The 19,488-nt window shown below is 31.7% G+C and overlaps 1 protein-coding gene across 1 annotated transcript in view; it reads right to left on the reverse strand.

Annotated features, from left to right (window-relative positions):
- The window catches only part of LOC134272207 (uncharacterized), a 77,823-nt gene extending 61,885 nt beyond the window's left edge, over positions 1–15,938 (reverse strand). The window contains exon 1 of the mRNA XM_062754453.1: positions 15,874–15,938. The gene's annotated coding sequence lies outside the window, so the exon portion shown is untranslated. The remainder of the gene's footprint in view (positions 1–15,873) is intronic.
- Between the last annotated feature and the right edge of the window lie 3,550 nt (positions 15,939–19,488).

The raw sequence follows: 19,488 nt of genomic DNA on the forward strand, positions 1-19,488 counted from the left end.
ATAGATAAAATCTGGGTATAAAAAACTTTTCTCTCCGAGGGCGTAAAAGAAGAATCATTTCGCGATTTAAAAATAATGCCATTTAAAAAGTAAAAAAACGACAATATTTTGAATGAAAATAAGTTTATATTAATAAGTTAAATTACAAAATTTTAGGTATGTGTAATATTTTTTAACATTGTTACAATTTCTTTGCATAAAGACGGAATGTTTACGTTATCGTTCGCGGCGAAGTTATACACAGTGTAAGACAGAAAAATCTCACACTGCTCCCTCACACCGGACAAGTCAAACTAACACTGGTGATTATACGAAATAACTTTAATCTTCGCTGTGTGCCATACGGGGGCATCAGCGTTTCACACAAACATCTTTTTTGGTTTTGAAAAAGACATCAATCAACCAAACCTGTCGTAAATTTAGAAGGGTTCGACACTCTAGACCACTTATGTTTGGCGGTTTTTAAAGAGAAATGTGATTTGTTGCTCTTAAGGCCCGCCATCATCTAAAGCCCACCTTATTTATTAGTCTTAAGCTATTGTAAGCGAGACTTAATTATCATTTCGCCAATGTTTTTTTGTGTTAACTGTAGGCGATTATTGGTTCATCGATAAATAATTCTTTGCAAATTGTGTCTGTTTGCAAAATGTTCCAGTGTTTGAGAAGGGGATTTTTTAAACCTTTGATATATGGATTGTATTTGGTAATCATAACATTTGGGTTGACGCCGTTTTTCTTTCATGATTTTTTTTTCATGCAAGTACTTTTTCTGTTTGTTTTGCCCATTTCAGTGATAATGGGATCGATTTCCTTATCAGAGTAACCTCTCTTGATGAAGTGTGTCTTAAAGTTTGCTAAGATGGTTGTCAGAATAGATGAATCACTTGTTTTTCTTGCATGTCTGATGCATTCGCTTTTTATAAGTCCTTTAAATACTGAAGGACTATGGGCGCTTTCTCTGTGTAAATACTGAAAATTATTTGTTGGTTTTACATATGATTGTTTATCGAGGACTTTACTCTCCTTTGTATATTGTGATGTCAAGAACTTTCATCTGAGATTTCAAAGGTGAATTTTAAGTGATTGTGACAGGTATTGCCGATAGCGAAGAATTCTAGAATTTCCTCTTTTGTGCCGTTAAAGGCTATAAACCCATCATCTCTATATCTACCATTAGAGAACTTGGTTGGCGAATTTGAATTTTGACATAATATTATTTGTGATTTGATACATTTGTTTCTGAGATTTCAGGGAATGGTATCGCACGCATACTACAGGCTTTAATTTGTTTGTAGTATTTTCCATTGCATTCAGAGTAATTGTTTTCTGATAAACACTTTAATAAGAAGATAAGATCTTCAACATCTGGATAAGGGATGTCTCTTTGTGGCTTGTTAGTGCTTTAATATGCTTCATTGACGGCAGAGAGGAGCTCGTCAAATTCCATGTTAGTGCACATACTAGTTACGTCATATGTAACCATCAACACGTCTGCTGGAAGTTTGAGGGTTTCTATTTTGTTGATAAAATCGGAAGTGTCCTTAATATATGTTGATTGTTTTTGTACTATGGGCATGAGAAATAATCACAGTAAGCGCCTATATTCCGTGTTGTCGTATCGCACTGTGAAATAATTGGGCGACCAGGTGGTACCTGCGTGATGCTGCATTGGCCTTTCATGAGGGCATCTCGTACATTATCTTTAATTTTGTGTTTTTGGGGAGCAATAAAGATGACCACATTTTAATAAGGGTTTGTTATCGCATAGAAAGCGATATGTTTCATTATCTATTGTTCCCTTGGAGTGCATTTCAGTGATTTTATTTTGTATCATTTTATGCAAGTTGTTTAAGTTCGGTTTTTCATCTTGCATGTTATGTTTGGATTGCAATTGGCGCAATGCCTCTGAGATATATAAGTCTTTGTTCATAATAACAATTGTGTTGCTTAAATTTTTCCGCATTTTTTGATAACAATATTGTTATTGTTTCTCAGAGAAGTAGGTGCTTCTCTTTCTAATTTAGAAGTATTGCTGTGTATTTCCTGATTGGGATAGATAATAGTTCTAATTTCGTTTTGACCGTTCACGGTAGCTCCGTCGGTAGAGCGCTCCCTCCGTGATTGGGAGGTCGTGAGTTCGTATCTTGGCCGCGACTGACCTAGTCGTTAAAATAGGTAGCAACTGTTCCTTTGCCATGCGCTCGGCACTTTGAAGTGAAAGTTGCGGGTCCTTCGGATGAGACCTTAAAAACCTAGGCCCCGTGTCAGCGACAGGCATTGGCACGATAAAGATCTCTCACTGCTCAATTAATGACCCTAAGTGCCGAGTAAAGGTCAAAATTTGAAGCCCTTCACCTGCATACGGTGACGTCTCCATTTGAGTGAAAAATTATCGAGAGGGACGTTAAACAATATTCAATCAATCAATCAATCTAATTTCGTTTTGTCAATGTATTGTTCTAGGGTATAACAAGCGAGTGGGGGGTTTGTGACCCGATAGTTTTCTGAAAGTATGCATAGGGGAGTTTTCTCCCTTATCATAGTGATACTTGCATCTGAGTTTTCTGGCGAACTCGTCAAAGTCATTTAAAATAACTTTTTGATACTTTTTTTTTTACAGTTGGTATGAATTTCAAGCTTTTGGAAAGTGCAGAGTATGCATGACGATTAATTTCGTATCTTGATAAATTAAGTACATATTTCTGCGAGCTACTCTCATAAGTTATGTATACATTCTTCATCTGCAGTAAAGAGTATTAAGATCTTCCTTTTATGATTTTTTCTGATTTTCTCCCGTCTATTAAAATGTCTAGCCATTTTAATAGAATAGAATTCAATGTTAAGAACTTTGTGGAGAGTGCAAGTCTAAAATTCCGACTATTAAACGATTATTCGTTGTAATAGATGAAACAGTATATGCTGCGACAGGTTGTCTTTGGAAGATTTAACTCAAGCTAAGAATACCACGTGGTTGTAGATACGCCTTATTCTTAAAAATTAAACAGAATCAAGTTTAAAAATTTTCAAAGAGCGTTAAATTTTGAACACACTCAACGCACTTTGAAAAAATTTTTCAAAGTGCGTTAAGAGTGTACATAAACATTCTTTTACCATGGGGACATTTCAAGCACTTTGAAAAAAAATGTATAGAACAAAAAAATTCTTGACTTAGATTTTAGTAAATGGGAGAAACAATTTGTATAAAAATCTTTTGAAAAACTTTTTTTCATTTACATGCACTCATTTAAAGGTACTTGGACACAGATTTGAAGTTAATTTTTTCTGTTTAATATCACGAATTATATATTTCAATAGGCATTTCACACAAAAATTAAAAAAATCTTAATTCATTAAAAAGATATTAAAACTTTAAATCTATTGGCGGGTTTGATTGACACATCCTTGCACTTTCACAAAGTTTAACTTTATTCTTAATCCTTAGGAAAAGTGGCAATCTTTTTGTGTATTATTGAGAAATACTAAAACTTTAATCCAAAAAAATAATTTTATTCAAAGTAGAAATGTTAGAAAGCAAAACTCCTTCACAAGTATCGTCATTCAGTTGTGTACAGAGTTTAGCAAATCGAGCACTCTCGTGTTATGTACACAGTTTTTGTAAACAAGGCAAGAGCCCTGTTATTGTTTGGTGCTTACGATTCACCGGGTGCGTTAAATCGCCAAAGTCTGCTCACCATAACTGCACGGACTGACAATATATTGTGTGTTTGTTTTGCTTTCGAACATGTCTACTCTGAATTTTCTGAAGTATAGTATTAATATTTTTCATTAATACACAACAGTATTGTCATTTTTCCTAAGGATTAAGAATAAAATTAAAATTTGTGAAAGTGCAAGGACGTGTCAATCAAAATTTTAAATAACTTTTAAATGAAATAAGATTTCTAAATAATTTTTGTGTGAAATAGTATTAAAATATATAAGTCGTAATATTATACAGAAAAAAATAACTTCAAATCTGTGTCCAAGTACCTCTAACCTCATTGAAAACAATGAGAAGACGAGGAAAGGTCTCTCAGCCCAACACTTTTTTCTTATACATGGTGCATAGCCGTCGGTAGCAAATTGAAAGTGGATACCCCCCACCAACCCTTCCCTTAGATAAGCCCCAATTTCCAATGCCTATACTCTGTATGTCTTTGCAAAACATTTGTGTGGCTAAGCCCCCCCCCCCCCACCCCGGTACCGATGCCTATGCTACACCCAAATGTATGTATTTACATAACTATTATGACGTTGAAAACTTTCAGTGCATATCATGCATGCAAACTAGGAAAAATAAGCACAGTAAAACATTTAAGAGAGAGAGGGAAATTACAAAGTATGGAAAAATCAAAATCGCTCACTTTCACATCCTAAAGTGACCTCATCACCGAAAAGTTATCAAACAGGTTCAATTAATTATTTTTCATACCTAAGATTGACCAAGCCATATACATTTTTTCAAAGTGCGTTTATATGGTCGATATAAACGCACTTTGAAAAGAAATTTTATTTTTTTCAAAATGCGTTGATTTATTCCCAATTTAATGCACTTGAATTTTTTTTCAAAATGCGTAATTTTTTTTGAAAGTGCCTTGTAACGCACGTGTATATTCTTCTGGACAAAGGAGAGGTAAAAAAAAGGTCTTAAAATAAGATGAAAACTGAAACATCCAACAATCAAAGCAGATACTAAAATCTATTCATTTAAGTTTAACATTTTGAATTTAAATGCAGATACCTAATTGATATAAAGTTATCAATAATTACAAAGTTATTACATTATTATTATTATCTTGATTTTAATATTCATTACCTGCGTTTAGAATGTAAACCTTTTTTTTACACCTTGATAACATGCGTCTTACTGTTTGCAGCTTTTATCATTCAGTGGCTCATCACTGTGCATATTACAGCTAAAACCCAGATCGGAGCAAGTAACTGCAAAAGGGAAAATAAATGTAATAAGTTAACATCATTTGTTTGAATTGATAAAAAACAACATAACTGTGAACAGAGCTATTTCATTGTAAGATTTAATGAACATTAAAACATAAATAAAAGGCACTGTTCACTGATCTGCAACTGTGATTCCGATTGTTTTAAAAGACATATCACATTAAGTATTGTTTTAACAAACAAGTAATTTCAAATACAATTTTTTAAACCTGTGAAAGCGTTTCATTTATTTTATCTCTGTAATAGCTACAACTTTTGTTTCTATACTAACAATCAAAGAACATATTTTATCGTTCGTATTCATATTTGCATAAAAACATATAAAATAGGGGAAAAACATTCAATATTTCAGTATTGATACATGTGTGTACATTACTGTGTGTTACACTGATGGAAAAGATATTGTTCAGGAACTATATGCAGGTTATTTGCAAATTTTCATTAACAGATCCATGAACAGCCCTGAAATTTATCAGAAATAAAATATCCCACATTCAGTGAATGTAAATATAAGGTGCCGAATAAAAACAAAGTAAATAATAGGACACTTGCGTTCAAGCATAAATTATATTTTCGAATAATCAACACTTTTTTTTTCATTCTGTCTATTAGTTTACATTTTCAAACAATGAATATCTATAACAAATGAAAATTACCCCCTTTATTTCCTAAAATTATATCCCGAAATAAAACTGATTCCTTTTGTCACTCGTTCATTTTTTGAAACGTCTGCGACTAAAGATGTTTTGCTTCCTCTATCACTGCAGTAATAGAGGAAACAAAACATCTTTAATGCACAATATCTAAAATACTTAATAACCGATTTATTTATATGAATTGTAATAAATTTATAATAAGAAATATATTTAATATATATGAATTAGTTGATGATACACGTATCACTGTGAAAAACTTACTGCTCCAGGAAAATCTCTAAATTTGACTTCAATTAGCAATTTTGAAATTTGGAAGACCATTTAAGTAAAGATTCTTTTATATTATGTTTGACATTTTGCCCGATTATATCGTCAAATGTTTTTCCGTGCAACGAGTCCACGTAATTTTTTAACGGCCCTCGTACTTATAATATACGAGGGTTGTCCCAAAAAGTCGTAGACAAGTAAAACAGTTTTGTTTCTCTTTGCGTTTTTAAATTTCTTTCCTTGTCATAGCAAAGAGTAACATTTTATGATCATGCACTTCAAGTATCATGATGATATCACATCTTATAAGAAAATTATGAAAAAATAAAGAAAGAATATAAGTGTACACCGGCGCACGAAAGCAAGTGTAAATTACGTGTCGTATAACGTCACGATCTCTTTATCTGCTTCACTAGCGGGTATTAACATTCAATATCATTTTTAAGTGATAGACCACTCTTGATTAACGGACATATTTAAATTCAATACTGTCCGTTTGGTTTTTACTTGTTTTTTTTTTAAGCAGATTCAAAATTCAGTCGAAATTTAGTCGAAAAATCGCCTAACATTGTAGGCAGCAGATAATACAAATTGTTTGACGTCTTTCGCGGTCCAGATTTTTCCAGATTGTCTGCGTTTATCAAACAGTACTCTACGTCTTACATGCCATAATTAACTATTTTCGGTACAGAAGAAAAACTCTCATTGAATAACGTGCAATTTAAAAATAACTTCTTTATTAAAATATGGTGTGTAATGTCACTTCTGTACTCTTTTTTTCCCGTATCCGATGTATATTAACTATATCCAACACAATTTATTAAATCTCCGTGCGCCGACTACGCGTTTGACGACGTCATTTTCATCAAACTCAATTTCAACGATACTATGAAAATCATGACACCAATCGTCTGTTTCTAATGATATTTATATGAAATTTTGACATCATATTAATATTTTTATTCTGGTTTCACTGATTTAAATTTGAGTTCAACATTTTACTTAGTACCATAGAAATAAAAGCAAATGTAATAGTTATATGCGTAAATTATTCCGAATTTTTTCCGTGCGCCGACTGGCCTTATCGGCCTTCATATAAATCGTCCTAATATTATTAATATGAAAGATATGAATTTAAAAATTCACAATATTAAAGAACATTGACTACATTATGTCTTTGCAAAATTTGGTAAGCATTGGTTGCATGATTAAAAAAATATAAACATTGTCTACGACTTTTTGGGACAACCCTCGTAACCATGTCTTTGTACTTTCCACGTTCTTTTGCAATATATAAAAAAATGAATAACAATGTATGCAACGCTTAAAGGGGCTGGGGGTTGCAGTCATTTTCACACTATTTCGATGTCCTTTAGAGGAAGAGTTCCATAATAAAGATATACAAAAGTGATCAAATTTTTAAACTAAAATGTATGAATTTTTTCTTTGCCAACTGATAGTTGACAGTTTAAGATACCGTATCTAAAAAAAATATGTTAAATCTGGTGGCTAATTTGTGGTTATTTTGTTGACCCCCAGCCTCCTTAAATAGTTTTGTGGATTATATTCATGTTGTGACGATATTTTATTGGTCTCTCTTAATCACATGTTTTAAAGTCTGGATAAAGTTTTCGTAGATAATCTTCCGTATAGCTATGTGCTAGACAAATATCACAAATATCATAGTTTACTACATGTTTTATTATGCGTATTTTGGATCTATGTTGGTAATGTATCGAGCAATACACATAATTTAACAAAAGCATTGTGCTCCGTCAATTCAGGAGACATCATTTTCACAGTCCTTCGTTTTTTCGTGACCTGTAACCTTGTCCTTTAACCTACTTTACTTAAAAGTTAAAAACTGCCAATATACAGCATATTTTTGACAATAAAGGGGTAACTTTAGGCTAATTAGCATGTGCATTCATTGTCATAAAACGTATGAAAAATACCAGTGTTACAATTCACTTGACCTTGACATTTGATCTACTTTACAAAGAATACCCAGGACAATTTAATTTAACATAAGACTTTTTGAAATTTGAGTGGCGGATGTTAATACTAGCAATTATTATTTACAAATGTCTATGAGCTCACAATAGTGTTCTTTTCTTTAATGTTTAGTTTTTTAAAACATTTATATCATCATTTTTGATTCAAGGGAGAACAGGAGATATGGCCAGTATATCTATTGAATAAAAAATATGTACATGAATTGTATACTTTTGTGATTATTTAATTAATTTGTTTGTTTGTTGCGAAAACATCTCTCTCGATCGAGAATTTTTCACTCATATGAAGACACCACTACTTAAAGATAATGAAGGCAAGATGTGTTTGTGAAACATTGATGCAGCTTACGGCAAAGGTTGAATTTTCTCAAATGTAAGTAAAACTCCAAGGACAAGAACATGGGTTTCAATTTTGGGTATCAAAAGGAAAGTGTTGTCATAAGGAAAACACATGTGAAATAAGAAATTCCTAGTACTTCCTGTTAAAAAGTTATTGTCAAACTTAAAGATTTTAAGTGTGTCAAACTCAAGAGTTAAGTTCAAAAATATTTATACCTGTTGAAAGTTCACAATGAAATTAAATGAGTACACATGTTAAGCATGTCAGCCATAGCACCAACGGTTCAAAACTTAAGCCAAGTTTTAAAAAAAAGTCTGGTATCTTTTTTTTGTAAAAGTGGGTCAAACTCCAAGGTCAAGGTCAAGAGATCAATAATAAAAATTGGTGGTACTCAAATAAAAGGTCTAGTCAGTCACAAGGAGTTTATCTTTGAATTGTAAAAGCCATGTGTATAGCCCAACCCACTTAAAACTTGGACAAGGTTAAAGTTTCTGAGGACAGACAAACAGACAGTCAGACCTAATATTAACGAAATAACAAATTATGTAGTCAACTATAAAACATAATCTAATTTACATCATTAAAAATTTAAATTCCTTTATTTCAGACTGGTAATGAGATGAGTAAATGAAATACATATATGAGGCTCATAGGTCACATGGTCACCTGAGAATTTTATGCTCAATTTGAAACATACGAGGGTTGTTCGAAAAGTTCGTGGACGATGTCAATCTTCGTTATATCATTCATTGGAAATTTAAAATTAGAACATTATAATATGTAAAGATATTTGTTTTGTTGATGTTTGAAGTTTCATTCCATTCGATTTAACAAATATCAATTTACTTCATTTTAATATTAACATGTTTTGTACCCGCGAAGCACACTTAACGGCAATGTAACGTCAAAACATGGCGGCGAAAAATTTCTAAAGGATTCTATCACTATATATTTCACACAGTATATTCCAATACCCATTCATTAAATCCTTTTTCTAATACATTTATTTTATTAAGAATTGATCTCGTTGTATAATTTCCTTTGTTAAGGTTTTAATTTCTTGTATTACCTAACTCTGCTTTCACAGGATAAGTAATTCTGAAGCGCTTATGTCTTTCCTTGACGTTCCAACTTTTTAAAGTTTGTTCAGATTTTTACAGTTAAAATGTTTCTTCATAGATCATCCTCATCTGATACAGAGTCTCTGTCACTCAAACACTGCCTGTACTATTTGTACACACATGCAAAACTCGCTTGATTGTCTTGATTCCTTCAACATTTTTAAAGTTTATTCAGGATTTTTCTTGAGAAAATAACAAAATTGCATCGTTGTCTGCTGCTCCGTGAAGTTCTAAGACGTCATCGTTTTTTTTTTTTTTTTCGTTTCCAATAAGGACTACCTATCTTCCCAAGTTGATTTCTTTTCAATAAAACAAAATAAAAAAAAAACCCTAATTTGGTATACGAATCGATGTAACAATTCTTAATTTGACACACACTAGGTTGATTTTCGATTCTGCTTCATTTTACGGAGAATATGACTAAGGACATTATTTAGTGTATTGTTTGTAATTTGCTAAATTTTGACTTGCTCCGCTACCCGATTTTTGCATTTTTTAAATCTGGATAAGTTTTGAATAAATCGTAATATTTTGAAGAAAAAAATACGTATCATTTGGATTTATTTTTAAAATATTTCTACCCAAGTTGGATTTTGGAATACCATATGACGTCAAATAAAAAAGACATGACAGTTGTCCACGAACTTTTCGAACAACCATCGTACAACCCTCGTACATGTACTGTGTAAATTATAGAATTATTTTAACTTTTTCCTTTGAAAGCACAATACAAATGGGTGTGTGTTTAGATGCAAACACCTTAGTGCGGGTATTACTGTCTCATGACAGCATCTAGTTCTGTTTTTACTCCAAATATGACGTCAGTGATCTAAATACAGAGTAACAGAACAATATAAAATACATAAAAATACATAAAATTACAATTGTCGAAAAAAATATAGCGAATTTATAAAAAATTAATGAGTTAAACTTTGAATTCCACATGCATTTGTTTCATTTTTTTTTTTTCGTGCTCCGTACCTCTCCATCAGCAATATCAAAACAGCGATAATTTTAGGGGATTTTTTAATGCAGAAATTTTGCCCAAGTTTATTGGAATCTTTAAGATACATATTTCTGTAAAACTTCATTAGTTTAAGTATATGACTTCTGTTAGGGTAAATAATGGCAGAGTCCGCGTAATTTTTGAACAACTCTCGTATTTATTTACGCTATAAAGATTGTGAGATCAGGCTTTCCTTTATAAAATTGTTGAATAATAAACCCAGCTAGATCAAAAAAGATTTTCCCCGTAGATGACCTCATATACTGTTTTATGTTCATAAACCGAAAGAAGAAAACTTCCAATGACGTGTCAATATTTTAAAGTTTATTATGATTGTCTGCAGTAGAAAGCGATCAATCTTTGGTTTGCAAGAAGGTGCACATGCACGTAATTTCTCTTTTCACAGTTGTCGTTCCTGCAACGCTTAAACATGGTTCTTTGAGAATTTTAGCTATTAAAATAAAATGTATCAATACTCTTTTTATCGATAGAATATTAATCGTTATCGGTAAACTGAGTTACCTTAATCTATTACCCAATAACAGAACTTCTTAGTGAAGATTTTTACTCGCACAATAGTTCCATAAAAACAGTGAAAATAAATCGTTTAGAGGAATGATCAAAGAACTATATGCGGTATATTGCATATATTTGCCCCCACAGAAGTCAAATTTTTAAAACTTTCTGAAATGTGCTGAATTCAATAAATTGTATGAGAAATACAAATCAACAGAAAAAATTATAGTGTCAAAGCAGTGTATTCACAACTTTTGTTTTTATGACGTCACAAACTAGTCCGATTTTATATCCTTTTTCAGAAAGAGGACAAAATGGACAAAATTTCAACAATTTTAGCTTTAAAATTTATAGAGCGCAAGTTTGTTCAGGAACAATATTGACATATTTCATTGATATTATCATTCTACATATTATATCAAAATATTGATCCTGAACACACATGCGCTCGGTGACTTTTACTCAAAATATCGACGAAAAATGTACATTTTTCTGTAAATTTCATAAAAAACTGAAATTTACGTCATGTTTGTGACGTCATTACGTACATATGGCGTCATTACTTATGAAAATATTCAGTGCTTTGAAGTCAGCATATACTCCCCTGTTTAAGAACTTAATTAAATATATCTCCATCAAAGTTTGATTTGGGGGGCAAATATTGGTTATTACCGAATAAAGTTCTTTAGAATAAATTATACTACTAGATTATCATTTTGTCGATATAAATTATTAATTTCGATTTTAAATACCCTTCCAAACTAGTACAAGAATCATAAATTGTACAAAGAATGTTCGATGTAAACTGGTATTGCCTCTCTCTCTATTAGACATGCAAGGCCAATTACATTAGCGTAAGGGAAGTCAGGTTCTCTGGATAGAAAATGGTGCATATGCGGAAATGAGAAGTATTACTTGGTGCGATAGAATAATCCCTTCATTTTAAACAAAAGTATTAAAGTTAATTGTGAATAAAATAATTAAAATATTTTTATACGTGTACTATGTCTTTGTCATTGATATTGTTTCTAAATTTGATTTCAATGTTTTGCAAGATAATTTGTTGTACCTTCTTTTAGAGAAAAAAATTACAAGTACTCCCACCAGACATGTATCTGATATGAAGGCTAATCGTTTCCGAATAATTATATTAATTATAGTATAAAAATGATAAAAAGAAAGAAAATTGAGTAAAACTAGTAAATTATCATACATATGCAAATTATATATTTTCTTTCTACACTTAACAATTTTAGTGGTCTATCATCTTGTCATGGAACACTGGATAAATCATCAGCATCATGACTTAACAACCTCACGGAACGCCAGCTTAACATACTCACATACAGTGTTTTTACTTATTTTAAATTGAATTATACCTATCTTTAAAGCAAATGTAAAGAACTCCAAACAAGTTAAAGATATTAAAAGCTGAATTAACCCTATCTTCAATTTAATTGGAGGTATGAACTATTGATATTAAGATAGATAAAAATATTTAAAGATTAGGTATGTGTCAGTAATTAAAATTAACATATATTCACACATCTTATTATTGTACAGGTCTATATTTTTTAAAAAGTGAACCTGTATTCAAATAAATTGAAGACAGGTGCAACAGAATAAAAGATAGATCCAAATGAAATACGGTTTGATTGATTGATTGTATATTGTTTAACGTCCCATTCGAGAATTTTTCACTAACACAAGGACCTCGCCGTATGCCAGTTAAGGGCTTCAAATTTAGACCTATACTCGGCACTCAGGGCCATTGAGCAGTGAGGGTTCTTTATTGTGCCAACGCCTACCGTGACATGAGACCTAGGTTAATAGGTAATATCAGAAAGACCCGTGCCTTTCACGTCTAGTGCCAAGGCCTGGACGAAGGAACAGTCAATACCTATGTTTACGTCTCCGGTTTGACGCGGCGCCGTGAAAGAGAATTGAACCCAGGCCTCCCGATCACGAAGCGAACGCTCTATCACTAGGCTATCGTGACCGGTCAAATGAAATAAAAAAAAAGGTTAAAATAATGACACGTCTTTAAATAATTGAACATAGTTTAAATTTATTAAACCTACCTTCATATCCATCATAACTAAATTCAATTAAATCACATTAAGGTTCAATTCAATAAAATCTTTTTTTTTATTTACTTGAAGATAGGTTAATTTCTTTTAAAGAAATATCTACAATTTATACGATGGTTGTCCGGATAAATCTTGGACAAATTCTCTAGATTGAAAAAAAATTATCACTGCGTTCTAAAACTCTCACAACGCTTTAGAACATTATTCTTCAATACATGTATATATAGCAAATTTCATATAGATATATGCATAAATAAACATTCAGTGATATTTTATGATATGTGATTATCGCCTTATGGCACACAGATCATAGCGTCATTGGAAGTGTCTGAATTATTATCACCTTTCCTCTTTGCTGAAATAATCTTCGATAAGTCCAACAAAAATTTAAGAATTAAATCGATACAAGAGGCCCAGGGGCCTTATAGGTCACCTGAGCATTATGCAACAACTTTCCAGTTACAGTGTATTGAATTTGATTCATGTTTTAAGCGGCAGCCAGATGCTATATGGCATTCACAATTTTGAAAGGGCACCATTGATAATCATAACAATAAACTTAGCAGTTGCTTAGCTTGGTTACTGAATACCCATACGCAGGGTAGGGGAACAAAAATGCACTCCAACTAATCAGTAATATTCATCAATAATCAGTAGTGCCCCTAACACTGTGACATAAACCCCTGACCCTAGGTTGCACAAATTTTTAAAAGGCACCCTTAAAATTGCCTATCAAAAAGTAAATAAATGTTTTATAAATACAAAGGACCAGATTTCAAACAATTAATTCATTTTCAGTATATAAGTAGAGCCCCCCTCCCCCTGACCCTGGGGCCTTGAAATTTACAATTCTGCAAGATTAGGGCCCTTGCTCATCATAACTATATAGGTAGTTCATCTGCTTCATACCCAGAGACAGAGAAGAAAATTTTCAAAGATTTAATGTATGTTCACTATATAATCAATACAGCCCCACCCTAACACCAGAACCCCAGACCCTAGGGCAATGAAATTCATAATTTTAGAAGAGGCATTCTTGCTCATCATAACTATGCACTTACTTAGTTTATCTAATACCTAAGAGCAGAGAAGAAGATTTTCAAAGAATTCATGTATTTTCACCATATGATCAATAGAGCCCCCCCCCAACACCAGAACCCTTGACCCTGGGGCCATAAAATTCACAATTTTGGTTGAGGCACTCTTGCTCATCATCACTATGCACTTAGTTAATTTATTTAATACCTAGGGGCAGAGAAGAAGATTTTCAAAGAAATCATGTATTTTTACTATATAATCAATAGAGCCCCACCCTAACACCAGAACCCCTGACCCTGGGGCCATAAAATTCACAATTTTGGTAGAGGCACTCTTGCTCATCATAACTATGTACTTAGTTGGTTTATTTAATACCCAGGAGCAGAGAAGAAGATTTTCAAAGAAATAATGCATTTTCACTACTTACTTATTTAGCCCCGCCCTAGCACTAGAACCCCTGACCCCAGGGCCATGAATTTCACAACTTTGGTAGAGGACTCAATGCTAATTACAATCATGCAAATAGTTTGATTGCTTGATGTCCAGGAGTAAAGAAGAAGATTTTTAAAGATTGCATTCATTTTAGTGGTTTTTGCCCCACCCCTCAGGCCCCAGGGGGGCAGGGATCATGAAATTCACAATTTTTGTTCCCCTTTACCCATAGATGCTTTGTGCCAAATTTGGTTGAAATTGGTTCAGTGGTTGCAGAGAAGAAGCTGAAAATGTTCAAATGTTAACACACGACACACGACACACAACACACGACACACGACGGACGACGGACGACGACGGACGAAAACGGATAGCAATAGGTCACCTGAGTTTACTCAGGTGACCTAAAAATACGAGCGTTTCACTCAATCTTCCACTAACAGTCTGAAAACCAATCTCGCACACACTTAGGACCTTTTGTTTATTTATTAGTAAAGTTATGGACAGTATTCATGCTATCATCCAAATAAATAGGTAATCTTATATCGAGGGTTTACAGTGAAAGTTTTGTTATTACTATAGCTGTTACAACTTTACGAAGTATTTTACATTTATCCGTATCTTAAATTCAGGATTTTTAAATCTTTTTCAAATCAGGTATACCTATTTTCAAATCGATCGTTATTAACATTATTTTTATGGTATTTGGATCAAAATATCGAACCAATATTCCATGCAGCAAAACCCTAGCCCTGTGGATGGTCCTAAAGTCAACCAACTTCATTCATACATCTAAATATTAAATAGAAATATGACAAAGAATATATTTAAAGTTATTTTGAATTCATACACTTCCTTCAAAAATATAAAAGAAAAATGTTTGATGATAGATACATGCCCACTGCAAACAAAATATTGAAGAAATTAATTTTTGACTTCGGTGTATGTTAATTAATATTTATCATAGCTTAACAAATTAGGGGCAAATACATGCATTTTACGTATTAAAAATAAATCTATAAGGAAACAATTTGAAATTTGAAAATGTTTATCAAAAGCAAATAATATTTCCCCTCGATGGCCTTATACATATCGAAACTAGAAAATCCATGACGTGTTTTTATTTCATGAGTACCATCGACGTCAAGGTCTCGTAAGGTTATTTATATCAAGCACTAAAAATGACTAATGACAAAAACAATTAAAAACTGCATGTCCATTGCTTTGGACATAGGAGACGTAAAAAAAGTCTTTTAAAATAAGCTAAAATATCTAGCACTACGTACAACGCATCTACTAGAATCTTTACTAAAATCTATTCATTGAAGTTTAATATTTTGATTTTTTTTTATGTAGATACCTAATTAATTTGAAGTATTCAACACTTACTTACAAATTTATTGCATTATTATCCTAAATTTAATGTTCATTACCTGTGTTTAGAATGTAAATCCTTTTTAACACCGTGATGAAATGCGCCTTACTGTTTGCAAGTTTTATATTTCAATGGCTGATCTCTGCGCATGCTACAGTTTAAACGAAAATCAGAACAAGGAATTGAAAGGGGGAAATGCAGTTCACATGATTGATTTAAATTGTTTTAAACCAAAATAGCCGTAAACAAAACTCTTTTATTCTAAGATTAAATGAACAGGAAAACAAACTGAAAGCACCATTCACTGATATGAAACTGAGATTATCTCATTCTTTTCTTTTTTTCTTTATATACTTAAATGTCTTTTTCTTGACCCTTGACTGTAATTGTTGTTTGTATATATGTAGCAAATGTACCAATGATCTGGTTTTGATCGAATATAAAGAACTGAATTGAATTGAAACTATGAATTCGATTGTTTTAAAAAGACATATCACACTAAGTATAGATTAATCAAACAAGTATAAGGCGGTATCAAAAAGTTCGTGGAACTAGCGCCATGTAATTAAAACCGCTTTAGGCACATCAATAAATTTTAAAACAACTAGTAAGCATCATCTTTTCTATCTATAGAATAAATTACAAATCATAAATTTCATTTTTTGATAAATTAGTAATGTTTTATGCAAACAATGGTATGTCCAGGCGGTGCAACCTCGAACACGACGTTTTTTCGGACCCAAACGTAACTGAGAAAAACTCTTTTGATATGAGCATTTGACATCCAAAAATCCCTTTAATTCAGGTATGTGTTGGGACACTATTTTTTCATAAAAATAAGAAACTCTTTTAACCTCATTCTGGAAGTTCTATAAAATTTTTATGGTAAATTTTACATTTAGTGTCCAAACAAATAAGGCCTTATAATGACGTCAAAAAGGAGGAGGGTTTCCTTTTTTAACATTCTATAAATGTTTGCCTGTGAAAAACTTATAGACCTAGGAATTTTTTTTAATGCCAAGATTCACAGAGAAAAGGGAAGCTCAGTTAATATCGGTTTGTAGTCAAGGTATGAAAAATAAATTCCGTCAAAACACGTCAAAAATGATGTAGATATTGAACTCTAAAATGCAAAATATGCTGGAACAATCAAGCGATGATCTCTCCAACTTGAAATTAATTTTTTTTTTTTTTAATTAAAATTGAAATGGGTGGACAAGGCGGGCAGAATGCCTATATGGTCAGATATGAAGAAATCATATTCGATATGAGAATTGAATACTGTAAATCGTTTTAATTCCACGGTGTTAAAATTTCACGATTTCTCAAAAACTATCAATCGCAATGGTTTTAATTTCACGCTGCATGGAATTATTTTAGATTTCACATTAGCATTTAAACGTTTTTAAAACTAATAATAGGTTTCACAATGGGTTTAATTTCGTGGAAAAATTATAAATCGCGATCATAGTGAAATTAAAACCATCGTGATTATTTGCCAATCTAAAGTATTTAAATGAACTTCTCATTATGGCAATTTATGAAATTATGAGAAAAAAACTTTTCTTAGAGAAAAAAAATATCTATAAAATATGTTTCTTTTATAAAAATAGTTGATGGTATTCGTGGGATTCGAACCCTATAGCAACAAAAATCCGACGAATCAAACTGCTTTGAGACGAACGCGCTATAACAAAACAAAAAAGCTAAAGTTTACTATAGTTTACTATAGTTAACTATAGTAAACAGGGTAAATCAAAGAGTCAAAGTTTTTGCCAAAGTTTTTCAAAGTTGCGAAGATTTGCTTAAGTTTTCCAAAGTTGCGAATGTTTTGCTTAAGTTTTTCATAGTGTCAAAGTTTTCCAAAGTGTTAAAGTTTTTGATTAAGTTTTTCAAAGTGTTAAAGTTTTCGATAAAGTTTTTCAAAGTGTCAAAGTTTTCGATAGAATTTTTCAAAGTGTCAAAGTTTTCGATAAAGTTTTTCAAAGTGTCAAAGATTTCGATAAAGTTTTTCATAGTGTTAAAGTTTTTGATAAAGTTCTTCAAAGTGTTAAATATTTTGATAAATTTTTCCGAATGTCAAAGTTTTCGCCAAAGTTTTTCAAAGTGTCAAAGTTTTCGCCAAAGTTTTTCAAAGTGTCAAAGTTTTCGTCAACTATTAAACTATAGTATTTTTTTAGGGATAACCACTATGCTATATGGCTCATGATGATTGTGGGTATTTAAATCATGTTTGTGATATGCCCCTTGACTTAACGCACTTATAGTATTTCTCGGAAATTGCGAATGTTTTGCCATAAAAGTGTACTTTTAAGGTATAGTGGGTCTTTGCTCCAAGTTTTTGTAAACCAAAAATCGTTTATTTTATTGCAAACTTTTAGGATTATCTTTCAAAAAAATGGAGCGAAGACCCACTCATATTAAAACAAAATGTTAAAGTTTGAAAAATTTATCGTTTTAGTGTGTGTGTGCTTTTCCATAGGCATATATTTTTAATTTTTTGTGGAATTTTTATAAATTGTAGAAATTTTACATTTAGTATACTTTAGAATTAGATGAAATATCAAATAAAATTTTGATATAATTGAAATTTAATTTTTCACTTCTTATCTTTCGATCTATAGGCACTTTGCCCGCCTTATCCCCCAATCTTCTTTTGAAAGCACAGACTATATTGTACTTGTTTCATAGCCTTAGTCCACAAAATTTTGATAACCCCTCGTAATTACATGTGCAAATTTTCTAATTTGCATAAGAGTTTCAGTTATTTTATCTCTGTAATAGCTGCATCTATAACTCCTATACTGAAAAACAAAGAGAAGTTTTAGATTAACGTCTGCATGAATAACCCTACAAAGTAGAAATAATTCCTTTAAATATTGCATTATTGATATTTACATCAGTGTATGTTGAATTGATGGAAAAGGTACTGGTCAAGAAATCTATGCATGCGGTTTGCAAATCTCCGTTGACAGATACATAGTAAACGGCCCCAATATTCATCAGAAAATGAATAAAAGACACCACATTCAGTGAATGTAAATATTCGATATCGAATTAAACACAAAATAAATGATAGGACACTTACATTCAAGCATAAATTATATTGTTGAAAAATCATCACTGTTTTATTTTATCTATTAGTTATGAGTTTTTAAACATGGAATATTTATAACGAATGAATATTGCCCCCTTTACTTTCTAAAATAAAAAAAAAATGTTCGTTTGTCACTTGTAGTTCATTTACTGGAGTATTTTAGATTGTCTGCATGAAATATTTTTAAGAAGAAGGTTCCTCCATTATTGTAGTGTAAGGGTTAATTGCACAGTATTCTATTACTTAAAACCAATTTAATCTATGTTTATACGTAATTAATTCATAATAGGAAACATATATATTATATGACAATTTTATAAATTGTTTCTCACCTTGAAAAATTCATTGTCACCGGAAAAAGTCTCTATTTTGTTCTTTTATTCTCATTCTTTTTTTGAGGGGGAGGGGGCAAATTTTATTTCTAGTGATGTTTCAAAATTCTACTGTAATGTTGCTTTTGTGATACTTTTTGGACTCTTGATCTGTTATTGCAAAGAGGACTGTTCATATTTCATAACAACATTGTGTAAATATCTTTTTTTCATCTCCAAAGGTCAAAGAGTCATAAAATTTGTA

This window comes from Saccostrea cucullata, unplaced genomic scaffold (assembly GCF_032062105.1).
Source record: "Saccostrea cucullata isolate Sc308-1 unplaced genomic scaffold, CSIRO_AGI_Scuc_v1 ctg231, whole genome shotgun sequence".
Classification (NCBI taxonomy): domain Eukaryota; kingdom Metazoa; phylum Mollusca; class Bivalvia; order Ostreida; family Ostreidae; genus Saccostrea; species Saccostrea cuccullata.